This window comes from Gymnoscopelus braueri, assembly GCF_963280865.1.
Source record: "Gymnoscopelus braueri genome assembly, chromosome: 5".
In the NCBI taxonomy this organism is placed as follows: Eukaryota; Metazoa; Chordata; class Actinopteri; order Myctophiformes; family Myctophidae; genus Gymnoscopelus; species Gymnoscopelus braueri.
In genome coordinates, this window is record NC_137606.1 from 33,795,184 (window position 1) to 33,810,826 (window position 15,643).

General features: G+C 43.4%; 1 protein-coding gene across 9 annotated transcripts in view; it reads right to left on the reverse strand.

The window, feature by feature from the left end:
- LOC308084897 (RNA-binding protein Musashi homolog 2) overlaps positions 1–15,643 on the reverse strand; it is a 286,257-nt gene that overhangs the window by 132,480 nt on the left and 138,134 nt on the right. The window lies entirely within an intron of this gene.

Here is a 15,643-nt window from a genome sequence, read left to right on the forward strand (position 1 = left end):
GCTGAGAGACAATTATACTTTAGTGCAGGTTTGGAAAAAGGCCTCCCTCCCTTTGCACCCAAAATATGAAAGCTCAAATGAAATCCCAGAAATGTTTCATCTCCCTTCCTCACTGAGATGCTCTTTCCCCCCAGAGAGGGGACCCCCATTGAAAATTAGTGTTCAATCTCAATGTGTTTTCTGTGGTTTTAAATAAAGAGTAGAGTAGATAGAGTTTGTGTCTGTGTGTGTGTAATACTATGTATATATATATATATATATATATATATATATATATATATATATATATATATATATATATATATAAAGAGAGAGAGAGAGAGAGACAGAGAGAGAGAGAGAGAGAGAGAGAGAGAGAGAGAGAATCCAGAATGGGTTCAAAACACTTGTGATGACCTACAAGGCAATTAAGGGCATGACGCCCCCTTAACTACAGGACATGATCCATCACTACACCCCTTCCCGCACACATTGAAGAGGTTTTCAATGTAGCGGGTTTTAAATCTAGTGAGTCCCCAGGACCCACAGGTGGTCATTTGAGTGGGTCACAGGGAAATTGAGTGGGTCCCCAGTACATTTTAAACCAGAAAATGTGCTCCTCGGAGCACAGGTCTCCGCCAGGCGAGTACTGTTCCTGATTAATCCTATCTTACCTATTTATATTACATATTGTGATGTCACGTGAAGCTTGACCAATGTGAGCTTGGCTGAGACGGACACACACACACACACGCACGGACAGAGGGTAAAACATACTCGCCCTGATGAAGACCTTCCGTGCATCTCTGAGGCACTAAAATGCCTTTTAATAAATAAAGGCTTTTCCTCCTTTTTACTTCTGAGTGCCCGGATCGTCTGCAGTTTTTTCTCATGTTTGATCCGTGAGCACCATTGATACTCCACTGTAGAATAGTGTAGGATGCCTGGAGTGATGGTCAGGGTATCATAGGAAAGGGACGGATGTCCTGGTTTTACCTGATCTACTGTAAGTGTGTGCAGTGATGTTGATAGATACTGTATAGTGTACACGCCTTGCATCTCTGAGGCACTAAAATCTAAACTCACTATTGACATCTTTACCCTGCTGTATTTGAACAACAAATCTGTGGAGTACCTTGTTTATTTTTAGTTTGAATACTAATACAGGATGTCATGATAATGATACATTTTTCATATCGTTTCATTTTCAGATACATTTCCAGCATGCCTGAATATAACCATAATTATAACTAGGAGATATAAAAAGTATCAATGGTGCTCACGGAGCAAACATGAGAAAAAACAACAGACGTTGTGGGCACTCAGAAGTAAAAAGGAGGAAAAGCCTTTATTTATTAAAAAGGCAACATGTTTCGACCTCGGAAGGTCTTCATCAGGGCGAAAATGAAGCATTTCGGAGACCTTCCGAGGTCGAAACAATTTGTTGTTCAAATACAGCAGGGTAAAAAATGTCAATAGTGAGTTTAGATTTTAGTGCCTCAGAGATGCAAGGCGTGTACACTGTAAAGTATCTATCAACATCACTGCACACACTTACAGTAGATCAGGTAAAACCAGGACATCCGTCCGTCCCTTCCCTATGATACCCTGACCATCACGCCAGGCATCCTACACTATTCTACATCCTGGCTCCCAAGCTGTGGAATGACCTCCCTCCCTTAGTCCGGACTGCATCTCACTCCCTAATGTTCCACCGCAGTCTGAAAACTCACCTCTTCTCTCGTCTCCCTAACCCCGTAGCACTCCTCATTCCTTGCATCACTTCTTGTTGTCTATTTCTTTGACAGATGCGAGTTATACTATGCAGATGGCCACACATGTTATCTATGTTACTTGCAATTACTCTTGCACTTTGTAATTCGCTCCGGATAAGAGCGTCTCTCCGAAATGCCTAAATAGTAAATTGGTTTTGATTTCAAAACGAAGAAGCAGATGATGGTCGGTCTGAACGGACAGCAGGTGGAAAGGAATCTGGGTGCCTCAGGCCTGATTTATACTTAGCAGCTTTGCAAACGTGTTGCAACATTATGCGGCGATGCACAACCATGTATCAATCAGGCGTAATATATTGCAATGCCCATTAATTACAGCCTTTCTTGTGAAAAATATGCAGATAAATATTGTAATCTGTGATGTGGTGGGGAAATGAAATTGTAAGCCAGGAAACGGTTTGAACCTGATGGGGAAAGACAAACTCTCTTTAAAGTCTAAGAGATAGAGGGAGGCTGAGTGTCCTTGTCCCTACTGGAGTCTAGAGGACAGAGGGTGCAGGGCATGCTGGGAGTCAGGGCGGTGCTGATGTCACAGCTCTGGGAGCAGGGGGAGGGGCGTGTTGGTTTCACCCAGGACTGACTCACTGGGTGACTGGACTGGACTGGAGGGCAACACCTGCCACGTGTGCGCGCGCGCGCACACACACACACACACACACACACACACGCGCCCAGATAGACTCATACATACAGATACAGCCAGGCAAAGCTAAAGAAATACTGTAGGCACACATGTATGCCAATGTACACAGCCACACTCGCACACACACACACACACACACACACACACACACACACAAGTCGACTGGTCTCTCACGAGCGTCCACGGCTGCTCTGTCATTTGAAGTGACTGAACCGATTACTGTCATTGTCACCATGATTAGAGTGCCAATTAAGCACAGAGGAGGGACACGCATACGATTAACCATGATATTTCAATGACACCCCCTGACAAAATGCTAATGCTGAAATATGGGAAGAGGGGGGGGGGGGGGACAGTACCAAAAGGGCCCATTAAAAGCCAGTAGTGGTTGGGCGGTGTTGCCAGCTGAACTGGAGTCAGCCGAGGTTAAGGTATATCTAATTGCATTTGCTCAGAGATCTTTTGCCTAACACGGGCGGCTGCGTTGAGAGGGAATTACAGCAGTTAGATCTTAAAGGGCAGGGGACCAATTCATCCTTGGACAAACTGTGGCTGACCTTTCGTCAGCTTTAAAGGGCCATCGATGGATCTGAGGCGGGCGTCTATTGTTTGCTCATGGCTGGTTACTGTCGGCATGCTGACTCAGGGTCAGCAGAGAGGACAGTCGGTGTGTGTGTGTGACTGTGACTGTGAGTGTGAGTGTGTGTGTGTGTGTGTGTGTGTGTGTGTGTGTGTGTGTGTGTGTGTGTGTGTGTGTGTGTGTGTGTGTGTGTGTGTTGGAATATGTGTTCAACTGGACAGAATGTTATCACACTGAGATGGTTGAAGTGTTTATCTTTATCTAACTTGTGTATTCATTCAACATGTTAATGGCATTATTATCCCCACTGCTGTGAAATATGTAAATCAGTGTGGAAATATAAAAAGAGGAATGGACTATAATACACTCTCCCTAAAAAGTAGGAACTGTTGAGCTGCGGAGGAATGTGTCTCTGTTCTTTAAACTTCGTATAAACTCCAGGATCTATTAGTTAGCAAAGCATTTGAAAGTTAAAGCTAAATATCAATCCACTTGAATAGCAGCTGTTTTGTTGAGACAAGGAAACATGGCAGCTAATCTGTGATTGCTAAAAGTGGAGAGAATATTTCAAGTGTACAGTCTGCAGATGTGTGTGTGTGTGTGTGTGTGTGTGTGTGTGTGTGTGTGTGTGTGTGTGTGTGTGTGTGTGTGTGTGTGTGTGTGTGTGTGTGCGCGCGCTTGCGTCTTTGCTTTTTTTATGAAGGGACGCCTGCTTCAGGGGTGCTGCAATCACCCCCCTGCTGAAAAGAACATACTGTAGGAGGAACAGTTTTGTGCCTGCAATCAGCAGATCCATGCTACAGTACCCACGCATAAATGCACGCACACATACACACACAATCAAGATTGTGGGCCTCATTTTAAAATCACAAAACAAAAGCCCATCCTGAGTTTCGAAGACTACCTGGGGCGTCGCAATACATTTTGTACTAAAGCAATGTTTTCTGTTTTGTTTGTAGCACTGAGGCATTTTGCATTTTCCAAAGAAAAGGAAGATATTGAAATAATTTCTGTTGCACGTGTGATGCACAAACACATAGCAGCAGATGATTTCATAGGTACAGTAAAAATGTAAAGCCTTTTTGTGCAACCTCCCCATGTACTAAAACTTAACCATGACAATATCATGTACACTGTGCTGAACCGCACTCCCTGGAGTCCTTGCTGCTGCGCATGCCGAGTTTGAAGTCGGTTGGTCCCATATATGCAAATGACCATAATGGGCATAGCGGTCAGATCTGTGGTTCTGGACAACCGGATCTCTTTATCTGTCAGTCTTTGTCCTTTTCATACCCATATATGGAGATCGCTGATGTCACCAGTACATGCCCATATATGGGCGTGCCCCCTTTTGTGCCCATACCGTATATGGAGCTGACTGATTTGTTTGAGCCTGATACCATGACGACACATTGAGGTTATACAATTACAACTTCAGACAAAGTTAAGTTATTCTGCTATAAAATTGTTCACTTCTCTCACTCTGTGCTGCTGTTCCAGGCTGTTGTGTAATTACACTGCTGTTACCCTCTGTCACGCAACTGGAAGTGGCAAAAACATGGAGCAAAGAATCAAGTTGAAATTCCTTGTTAAGTTGGGTTAGGGCTATATACACAATATATATACTTACTATTTTATATCGAAAATAGCCACGTTGCAATGCGTTTTTTAGCACGCACACACACACACACACACACACACACACACACACACACACACACACACACACACACACACACACACACACACACACACACACACACACACACACACACACACACACACACACACACACACACACACACACACACACACACACACAAACAGTGCCTACGTCTCATTGCACAGGCAACTGTTGTTGAGAGGGAAAACATCACTCACAGACGCTCTTTCATTCTGCAACAGGCCGCTTGATGCAGCGTTGACGGAACACAGACACACAAAGCAGGAATATGAGCAGGTTGGGCTTCCACTGATCAAACACATGGTTGACGTGGGCCGTCTCGTCGCTGATCACAGCTGCTGGTAGCTGCAGTAGCGGATCAGACTCCTACTGTGTTCACAGGACTCTCTCTCCCAGCAGAACAGGCTCATCATGTTGGACCTACAGTACAGGCCCACAAATTAAGCGAACAGGTGTTACAAAATAAGTTGTAGTCTGCAACTATCGATTTCCGGAGCAATTATTCTGTGGATTACATTTTCAATTTATCGAATAATCGAGGAGGAAATGTTGCTCTTATTATTTCTATTTATATAAATAATGGCCATACAACTGACGGTAGCTTGTTGACCAAATTCCCAAGCCAAATGTGTCACTGTTGCCTATTTTGGCACAATTTGTCTTTGAGCCAGACGATGTGGACTAGCCAGCGAATTTGGACAAGGCTATGCTGCATTTGTGGAAAGAAAATATCTGCTGTGTCGAGTAAATACACATCTAATCTAAGATCGCATTAAAGGATTTCTGCAGTCATGGACCATTTTGTTCAAGCTGCTGTGTGGAAAGTTATTTCCACACACTTTTGGAACGAGCTCATGGCTGGTAAAGTAACAGTGTGGAAAGTAAATAGCTTGGTTACAGAGGTTAGTGGGATTTTAGATAGTCAAATACATTATTATTCCAGTGGCCTGATCTATACTAACACTTATCAATAACAGCTCTCTGAATAGATGTGTGTGTGGGGGGCAGGCATGCAATGCTCATTTGGTATGTTCTTGCACTCTATTCCAATGACGTGACGCGCACGTCGCTTAACACCTACACTGCAAGTCACACATTGGACAATTGACATGCATCTAGGCTTATTCCTATGTTAATTCGCTAGGTGTGAGTCGGGAGCCTTTGAAAACTTTGTTGAGGTGCGAATTTAAAGTAGTTTTAAATATATGCGTGTGCCTGCGTGTGCTCCTGGCCAAATAGGTTCCGGCACGGCGTGCAAGGCCGTCCAGTTAGCATTGCACCCCTGGTGGGGGGGGGGGGTTGCTGCTTTTCTGTGTTTTCACTGCATTAATGCAAATTCCGAACTATCACAGCTCTACTGACAACACGGAATACTTATTGGGTCTATTCACATCACTTAAGTAGACCAAACAGCGATACAGACTCCTGTTATGATGTCCATGTCAAAAGACCAGAAGAAGCTAACTAAATATTAGAGGTATATTAGAGGTCGCCCGGGCATGTCACACACATTCAAATATTTGGATATGGTTCAAATACACTCCACCTGGGTATTACTACTATAAGTCATTTAACATGCTGGCTCTGTGTCTGAAATGACAGGTGCTTGTTTCGATCTCAGAGTTGAAACGATGGCTTCTCATTCTCGACAGTGAAGTGTTTCTGCAGGTTTCGTCATCAAGTGAAACTTGAAAGGGGTGGAATGCAAAAAAAGTAAACTAAGATACTGTATGATGTGGTATTGTAAGGTCTTTCTTTCTCTATAACACAGAGACTTTGTCTCACTGTCCAACCCACACAGAAATAAATCTGTTCTTCACAAGCACGCACCCAGGCATACATGCACGCGCACACATACACTTTCTGCCTCGGGCCGAAAGTGAAATTGAAATGAAATTTAATTATTTATATATATATATATATATATATATATATATATATATATATATATATATATATATATATATATATATATATATATATATATATATATTTATATATATATATATATATATATGACATGAAGAAGTAGAAGATGGCCAAGAAGAGAAACCCCACCAATCATCTCTGTGGATTCACACACAGCTATTTACATAGACAGCATAGAAGCCAATCATATGCGTGGAATGACTCAGGCTATTAGCATACCCAGGGCACAGACAGAAGTTTCACCGACACCTCACACACACATCCAATAAGTAATGCAACGCAAATAAAACAAAAATACAACCACAGTCATATACATGCATTACATAAATACGAATATTTGATTAAACATGCATTGTCTGTTTCGCCTACTTGCCATACATAATTTTAGAGTTGGGACTGAGATATCCATGGTTCCCTCGGAACGTCCAATAGCACCCCATTAATGCAATAATACAGTATTAGCGCACTATTGTGCACAACCCCACAGGCCAGAATTATGTCGCACACATGTACAAACAGTCGAGTCCCCTCCAAGTAGTGAAACGCGAACACATTCAACCGTGACTGTTAAAGGCGGTTTAAGCTCCTATATCCTTAAATGGGTGAATGATTAAGCATCCACCTAACCTAATGTGAAAGATTGTTTTTAATACCTAGATTTTAAATGCTTGTAATTATGTCACCTGTTAATTTAAATTAGGGATATGCAGGGTTATATTAAATGTTAGATGTTAGGTTACCGTACATCATTTTAAGTGAATATGTTTTTGATTGATTGATTGATGGAATAGTTCAGCAGAACAGTCAAGGAAACTCAGCTAGGCCCGGACAGTTGGCGTAACCGTCTGGGCACCTAAGGTGGTAATCCTGATCCCGACGACCTTTGCTGCGTGTCAGACCCCTCTCTCCCCATTTCCTGTCAGTCTACTGTTCCTATCAATAAAGGCAGAAAAGGCCCCAAAAATATATAAGAAAAAAAAAACTCAGCTAAAAGGATGACACAAAAAGCCCAAAGGGGCAAGTTTCTGTTGTGGTCCATTGTTCTCCACAGCCACATTGTAAGTGGCTGCTGCATGTTAGATGCATGTCAAACTATGCTGCACCACAAGTCTACGATGAAAGCCATTGGCATACACGAGCTGAGGACCTGACGTGAGATTGGAGCGGTGGCCACGCTCACGCCAAATCGACGAGCTGGATAAACGGGCGACAGCTGCGTTGAGATCGGCGTACGCCCATTTTTTGGTCCACGCAAGTTTGATAAATGAGGGCCAGAGTGAGTAGACAGAAAGGGTACCATCTCATAATGAGCATTAAATATATGAAGATATGTTGAAAATGGGTGTTAGAAAACAACAAAACATGTGCACCCCCATCACCAACACGTATATGATATCTTTGGGTCAGTCATTTCACTGCTATTAGACCATACAGAACGAAGGACAAAAAAAAATAGTGCTGTATGTCCTGCATACTGTAGGCGGAATAATCCCAGGACTGCAGGCTGCCGGGGAGAGCCGTTTTCCCCTGAGACCGGTGTAAAGACGTGTTATTATGGACTCCCATTTAACATACAGTGTGCAAGGAAGGACAGCACAGAAGAACAGAACGGAACGACGGATTGCAGCTTATTTGCGGGTACGAACTGAGGACGACCCGTGCATTCCCGCTAGTCAACTCTTCCCGGGTAACCCCTACCGCACATCAAACAATGCAGCGCCACTTGATATGCTAATATAAGGGGAGGTGGGCGGGAGGGAGGGAGGGAGGGAGGGAGAGGAGAAGAGAGGAGGCGAAGAAAGCTTGAAAAGCAAAACCAGGGCTTACGAAAAAGAAAAGGCGGATAGAGATAGAGGGAGAAATGAGTGCAGAAAACGATGCCAGCAGCTCAGGGGTTTGAGGTCAGGCGGAGGGTGTACAGTACGCAGTAAAATCCTGAGTGTTCATTTAAATCAGAGTGTACAAATGTCACCAAATGGACCGCTTAGAGTCCCTTTGGTCACATTTGTATACTCTCAATGTTACAAATGGATACATTAACACTGAGGATTTTACTGTTGGTTCGGTGATTGCAGCCACATCATAAGCCTGGGCACATTGGAGATTCATTTGCTGTGTGATTCAGCTTGTGGGGTTTTAACGTGACCAGTGTTCACAGCTGCCGTGATTATAGGTCTTCACGAGAAGGCTGCTCCTACTGCAGTAACGGCTGCAGCATACTCCTTGTAGAAACAAAGTTTGGCGAGGTAATAAGAAGAAGAATTATCTCATGGCGGAGACAGCAAACATTTCATTGCCATGCTGAAGTTTGTTTCTGCAGTTCTTACTCCTCCAAGATTTTGTAACTAGCCAAACATCACCGCCAACTTTGGTCTCATCTAAAATGATATGGTCAGATAAACCCCACTGTCTCCCTCACTTGTGTGAGCTTGTAGTGCCTGACTTGTTCCGCCCTGGTTCCGCCTTTATGTACTGTAGTTGGAAATAAAATTTAAAAAATCAGTTTTTGAAAAAAACTAAAACATTATGCCCAGAAACTATATTGCACCCGAGATGTTCCTTTTTACTGAAGCCAACTTTAAAATAAGAATTGAATACATTAAATATCAATATGAGGCAACTGAAAAACAGTTTTTTGATGGTAGTAGAAGGATTTGTCAAACCAAGCAGGGTCAATTACTTATTTTCTATCCTCTGATATTGGGCTCTGCCCATGTCCTAATCTATATACACACCCATCCTCCCATCTTATTTATGTACCTGACAAAGACCACACGGGTCGAAATGTTATACTCTCTAATAAATTGCAGTTTGGGGGCAACAAAAATGGTGTGGATATTATATTGTAGAACAAATGACAGCTTACAGCTATCAATGCCAAAGATATTACTCCTAGCGTGCACGTTGATGCGTGCGATACGTGTTGAGAAACTTGTTTCCAGCTGTAAGTTGCTGTCAGAAGTTATTTCCCTTCAGAAACGGAGCACAGTTAAACTGGCCATGATGGATTATACCTTCATATTGATGAGGATGAGTGCCAGCGGGATTTTTATTTGAAGTTGAGTTAGAATTGAATGCGATGAGCGGGGGGAAGGAAGTGAACTGCTGAACTGCTTACATATCACCACCAGCTACATGTTGTGCTTATCATTGATCCGACTCACAAGGAGGAAAGATATAGACATTATTGACATCTTAAGCCTGATTTATACTTAGCTGCATGCTGGTGTAATGCACCGAAAATAGCAGATCTGCAAGCTCACACTGCACAGACCAAAAATTGCCTATCTACAGCAGCTACTTTCAGTGCAACAAGTTGTGTGCTTGTATTTTCGGTGCACAACACGATACGCATCCAAGTATAAATCAGGCATTATAAAGACTGGTATTTTCTGTTAGCGAAGACTCTGTCCTCCCTATGGGAACCAAGAAGCTTGCTCTGTCAGGTCTCAGTGTCAGGAGGGCTATAAGCAGAGGGAATATAATATGATATTGCTATGGGTCTACAGTAGGAAGGATGTAATGGACTTTATTGGAGACACAAGCCAAGTCTCTCTGTCTGGGGTCTCATCGGCATATACCGTATATAACAAACCTATTTTCACCGGAAATATCATTAAATGCTGTGGGCCGTTGAAATGTGCTACCAGGGCAGGTTTGCACGGTGCCAGGCAGAGGCTCAGGTGGGGCTTATTAGTCTTTTTGAGCAGGCATTGCATCAGCTGCACGCCTCTCCAGCATGCAGCATACCAAATAACACAGAGCAATGGATACACACAAAACACAAGAACACACACACACACACACACACACACACACACACACACACACACACACACACACACACACACACACACACACACACACACACACACACACACACACACACACACACACACACACACACACACACATCTACAGTACATACATGCAGGCATGGACCAACAAATGTATTCACGCATGCACACTCAAAGGCGAACACACATACACAGACCCACATAAGTTGTTTTTCACATCAAAAGATGAGGAGATGAAACAGAGAGGACAAGGTAGAAACAGCCATGTAATGCTGTAATGTGGTGCAAGCACATGCAGTAGCTACACAGCATTGTCACTCACTTAATGAACTTACATTCACCACCATCAATATCCTTCTGTGAAACCATGGACGTTGCTGTATATATGTCTGATTATCAGCTGGCATAGCCAAGCCCTTTCCAAGACCCATAATTCAACAACCCACAGTAATCATTTATCCTTGTTCATAATGGCGCTAATCCTGAATCCGTTTTGAATCAATTGTGAATATTGGATACATTGGCGGAAGAAGACAGATTGAACTGATTATAATGAGGGTACTCGGTGAGATGATATTTTGAACCTAACTGCATTGTGAAGTGATTTATGCTCTCCACACGGATTCCAATACCTCCAACAGGCCCGCTATAGCAACATAGACTAGACATGAGACGGCAAGTAGCAGAGGTCTATTGTTGTCCCTGTGGAACCCGGGGCAGTTAACTGCTTTCTAAGATCAAAAGACAAATTGGTGAAGTTCCAAGACTCCAAAAGAAAAAAAGGAAGTGAAAGTTTAAACTTTAAAAGAAAATAATTAACTTCCTTTAAACTCCAAGTGTGAGAATGTGAATATGACCCTGCCTCCTCTCTGAACAACGACTAATGAAAGCCTCCAGAAGAGGGTGAAGGGTCTGTGATACTGAGACACTGTCGATATGTGACCCACAGGTCCTCTGGGAAAGGTGGGCACGGGTCATTAATATAGTTACAAGTACCTCACATGCTTATAGTTCCCATATTTCTCTTTCTGTTTTAAATGCGGGTTCATGCAGATGTGGGACTATGATTTTTTTTCAAGACACATTCAAACCAGAAGGATGTAAATATTTGAAGTCAAAATGTCATTTTGACGTTGACTCTGCAGGCTACACGTCACGAGCTAGGCTCGTCAGAATCTGACATTTATGATTAGCATGTGGACCATGTGGACTCAATGCGTTCATCTGGACTGAAACTAGCAGTGTGGACTATAAACTAACTACTTAGCTTTAACAATGGGAACCATGCCTAACCGTAACTAAATAATGAGTGACTGTGTTGTTATTATGTTGTGAGTCCATATGGTATCAAAAAAAAACATTGTCTTGATGTCAAAATTAAAAATGTACTTCTTTTATATTTGTATTTGTGGTTTGGACAAACTGAAGGCTTGGGTGTGAGGCCATGTTGGTGGATGATGTCAGAATCGACTCGTTTCTCACTACTCTGTAACGCTGAAAAGTTGGACCGCAGAATCACTGTGTGCACAATTGAAGCAGTATAGTGCCTGTATGAATCCAACCGTAAAGAAAAACATTGTCAACAATGAAGAAAAACATTGTCAACAATGCAGCCAACACACCACTCATTTATTCAAGGACTACTTTTTTCTTACAGTCTTGTGGGTTTTCACTATTCCCGACCCTTCTGGTCTATGAGGATCAAAGCATGTCGCCAAAACAAACACAGAACGGAGGCTTCAATTAGCGCTGGCTTGTGTGATTTGTCTCAGACAGTCGGGGACATTAGCTTAGGAGGCAGCCTGAAAATATTTCTATGCAAGCAAGAAAAATCCAGCTGAAGAATCAGTGAGCTGACAGCCAAAAGAAGACATACTTCCACTCACTGTCCACAACACACGCACACATAGAAGGAACTGGAAGGAAATAATTGAAATCGGTCCCAAAAAAGTACCTTTTGCATACGCAGACATAAACACACACACACACACACACACACACACACACACACACACACACACACACACACGTTAATCCTAGCGAGTGGATGAGCAATGGAGACAAATGACAAGTGTCCTGGCGGACAGTGTGTGGCTCTGAATCTCAGGCGGTGATAGAAGGGCTGATTAAGAAGGGTGTTCTCCTGGTGTTTTACATGGCTAATACATTGCAGGCTTCAGTTGCCAGGCAAAGCAGCACTGACTGAGGTGTCAAATTAGTCACAAATCTATTCTCTGATTCTCTGGAGGGCCTTTCTATACAGCTACATAGGAACCACAGGCCAATGCAGGGGATGAACAGAAACAGTGAAACAAAACTTAGCTGTCCGTCAGAAACCTTGTCATGTCCAAAACCTCTACTTTTCAGGAAATGGAGGAAAGAACATGTGTAACTTCCAATGGGTTCAAAATGTAGTTATATGTCACAAGCTCTTGTTAATACTTTTCACTAGTTAGATTTATAAAACCCACAGACATACTTAGTCACTTTCAATCTAGCATCACTATTTTTAGCATGTCCTTATAATTTACTTTAATTATTATTTATATATGTTTTTAGGGGGTAATTTCAGGCATTTATTTAATAGACAGTGGAGAGAGACAGGAAATGCTGCTTGCAGATCGATCAGCTTGCAGATCAATCATTTTCACAACTTTTCATAAAATAGGGCATTCATTTATGAAAAGGCAGAACAAATGATATGAAGATATTAATCAATATGAAGATACAAGATTTCTACCCAACAGCAACGAACAATCATACGCTGTTTCCAAATGAACACAAATCGCCTGAAGGGGGGGGGGGGGTAATCATGAAACACCATTGTGTGCTTTTCAAAGCGGTACAGGAGGCAGGCGATTCTGCTGTGTGAAATAATTTATCTGCGGTGCTGGTGAGCAGCTTGTTTGCGGGTCTCATTCTTAATGGCAGTGAAAAGGGTCTGTCTGACCCTAGTGACCGGTGCTACAATCGGATGGCCCATGGAGAGTAATGGGCAGTTTCCCCACACGCTAAGCGATGCTAGTAGCAACGAGCGAAAACACGTTTAACCCGGGGCCGACCCCGAGCCTCCCGCTCACTTCTCTCATTCTCAGTCACTTATATTTTCTCTTGCTTTTTAGTGCCCCATCGCCCTTTTTATTCCCCTTTTTATTCTCCTCTGCTCTTTTCTTCTCTCATCTCTTGGGAGACAGAAGTTATAGTTGACAAAAAACTGCTTACTGGCCAAAGGGGTCAGCTGAATGCCAACTGCCAAAGATCCATGGGAAATGGAGTTCCATAAGCTGAGGCGAAATGCATAATGTATTAACCTCCCTAAAAAAAAGGGAAAGATAGCAGTGTGACTGCAGTCCATGTACACAAACACTCCAGAACAATAAAATACAATAGAAAGAACAACTATTAAAGACGGGGTGCTGTGATTTTCAGTGATTTTTTTCCCCCCCTAAAACATAATCATCAGGTATTATGGTTATACTAGGAGGAAGATTTTTTTCAAAAAAGTGTACAGAAATCTTTAAATTATGTTTTTATGTGGACACGCCTCCAGTTCATTAAGTATACCTGGTTCTCACCTTAGCACCTCCTCCACCACCTTAGCACCACCCACCTGTCCTAGTCCCTCCTCCTCCTCATGCCCACACCTGTTGTGTTATGATAATGAGGGGGAGGGTATGTTTTTACTATGTCACTAAAAAAATTCAAAATAGTCAGAGAAGACATAAAACACCATAAAAACACCACCAGGGGGCTTAATGAAGTTCTATCAACCTCATAGACACATGAAAAACTGAAAAAGTGCAAAACCATGGCACCACCTCTTCAAATAAATTGCATCCTTCGCATTAAAGACAGATTATATATTTCACCGACATCCAGGCACAGAGAAAGTAAAGGGCTTGTCCACCTGGCTCTATGTCTGATCTGTACGTCTGGCTCTGTCTGTCTGTATGTACTCCATGCCCCTCTGTGTCTCCAGGTCTGTCTCTATATGTCTCCATGCCCCTCTGTGTCTCCTGGTCTGTCTCTGCATGTCTCCATGCCCCTCTGTGTCTCCTGGTCTATCTCTGCATGTCTCCATGCCCCTCTGTGTCTCCTGGTCTGTCTCTGCATGTCTCCATGCCCCTCTGTGTCTCCAGGTCTGTCTCTATATGTCTCCATGCCCCTCTGTGTCTCCAGGTCTGTCTCTATATGTCTCCATGCCCCTCTGTGTCTCCAGGTCTGTCTCTATATGTCTCCATGCCCCTCTGTGTCTCCTGGTCTGTCTCTGCATGTCTCCATGCCCCTCTGTGTCTCCATGTCTGATGGTTCAGTGTGTTAATGGTACCTATACACAGACTTCTCCTCTCTGCTGCGTGTTCTCTGACCCAAAATGCACCTTTTCCCAATATTGTCCAACTATAAATAACACCTATGGATGGACCTCTCTCTCCCTCTCTCCCTCCTTTAAACCCTGGCTGTGGGCTGCTTCTCTCAGCGGTGGGCGACTGTGGCGTCTTTGTAAAGTCCTCTGCTTTGGGGGGAGAGAGAGAGAGGCTGTGCTGCTGAAGCCAGGGAGGGCGAGAGAGAGCGAGAGAAAGCGAGAGAGAGAGAGAGAGAGAGATAAGGCCGAGAGATAAGAGCCCTGCATCCTCTGCTGCTCTGCCACATCAGCGATCTGAGGCCTTATCGGACCACACAGCCCAGCTCTCTCCCTCTCCATCTCTCCCTCCCTCACTCTGTCTATCCATCTATCTATGGCGCTATGCATGCCCTTTCTCTTTCCTTCCTTCTCTCACTTTCGCAGCCTCCCCCCCTCTGTCTCTCTCTCTCATTCTCTCCCTCCATCATCGTCCTCCATCGTCCAATCTCCACAACGCCAGTGCAGATTCTTATCAACTTTATCTGAGGAGGGCAAAATGGCCAACGGGGGAACGGGGCTAATTAAATTGATAGGGAGAATAAATGTTGCTGTATGTGGTCTGTTTAGCTGGCGGGCTGAGCTGTCATATAGGCGTGTCTGAGGACAGCTCTGGAAGAAATGCATGTGCACACATGTTTGTGTGTGTGTGTGTGTGTGTGTGTGTGTGTGTGTGTGTGTGTGTGTGTGTGTGTGTGTGTGTGTGTGTGTGTGTGTGTAAGTGTGTGCATGCACAGTGTGGAGAATGGCCATGATAAGGGAACAGATTTAGTATGGATCGCTAGCTAGAGTGAAAGCTATCTGTAGCCAACAACATTGGAATTGACCTTGAGGGAAGC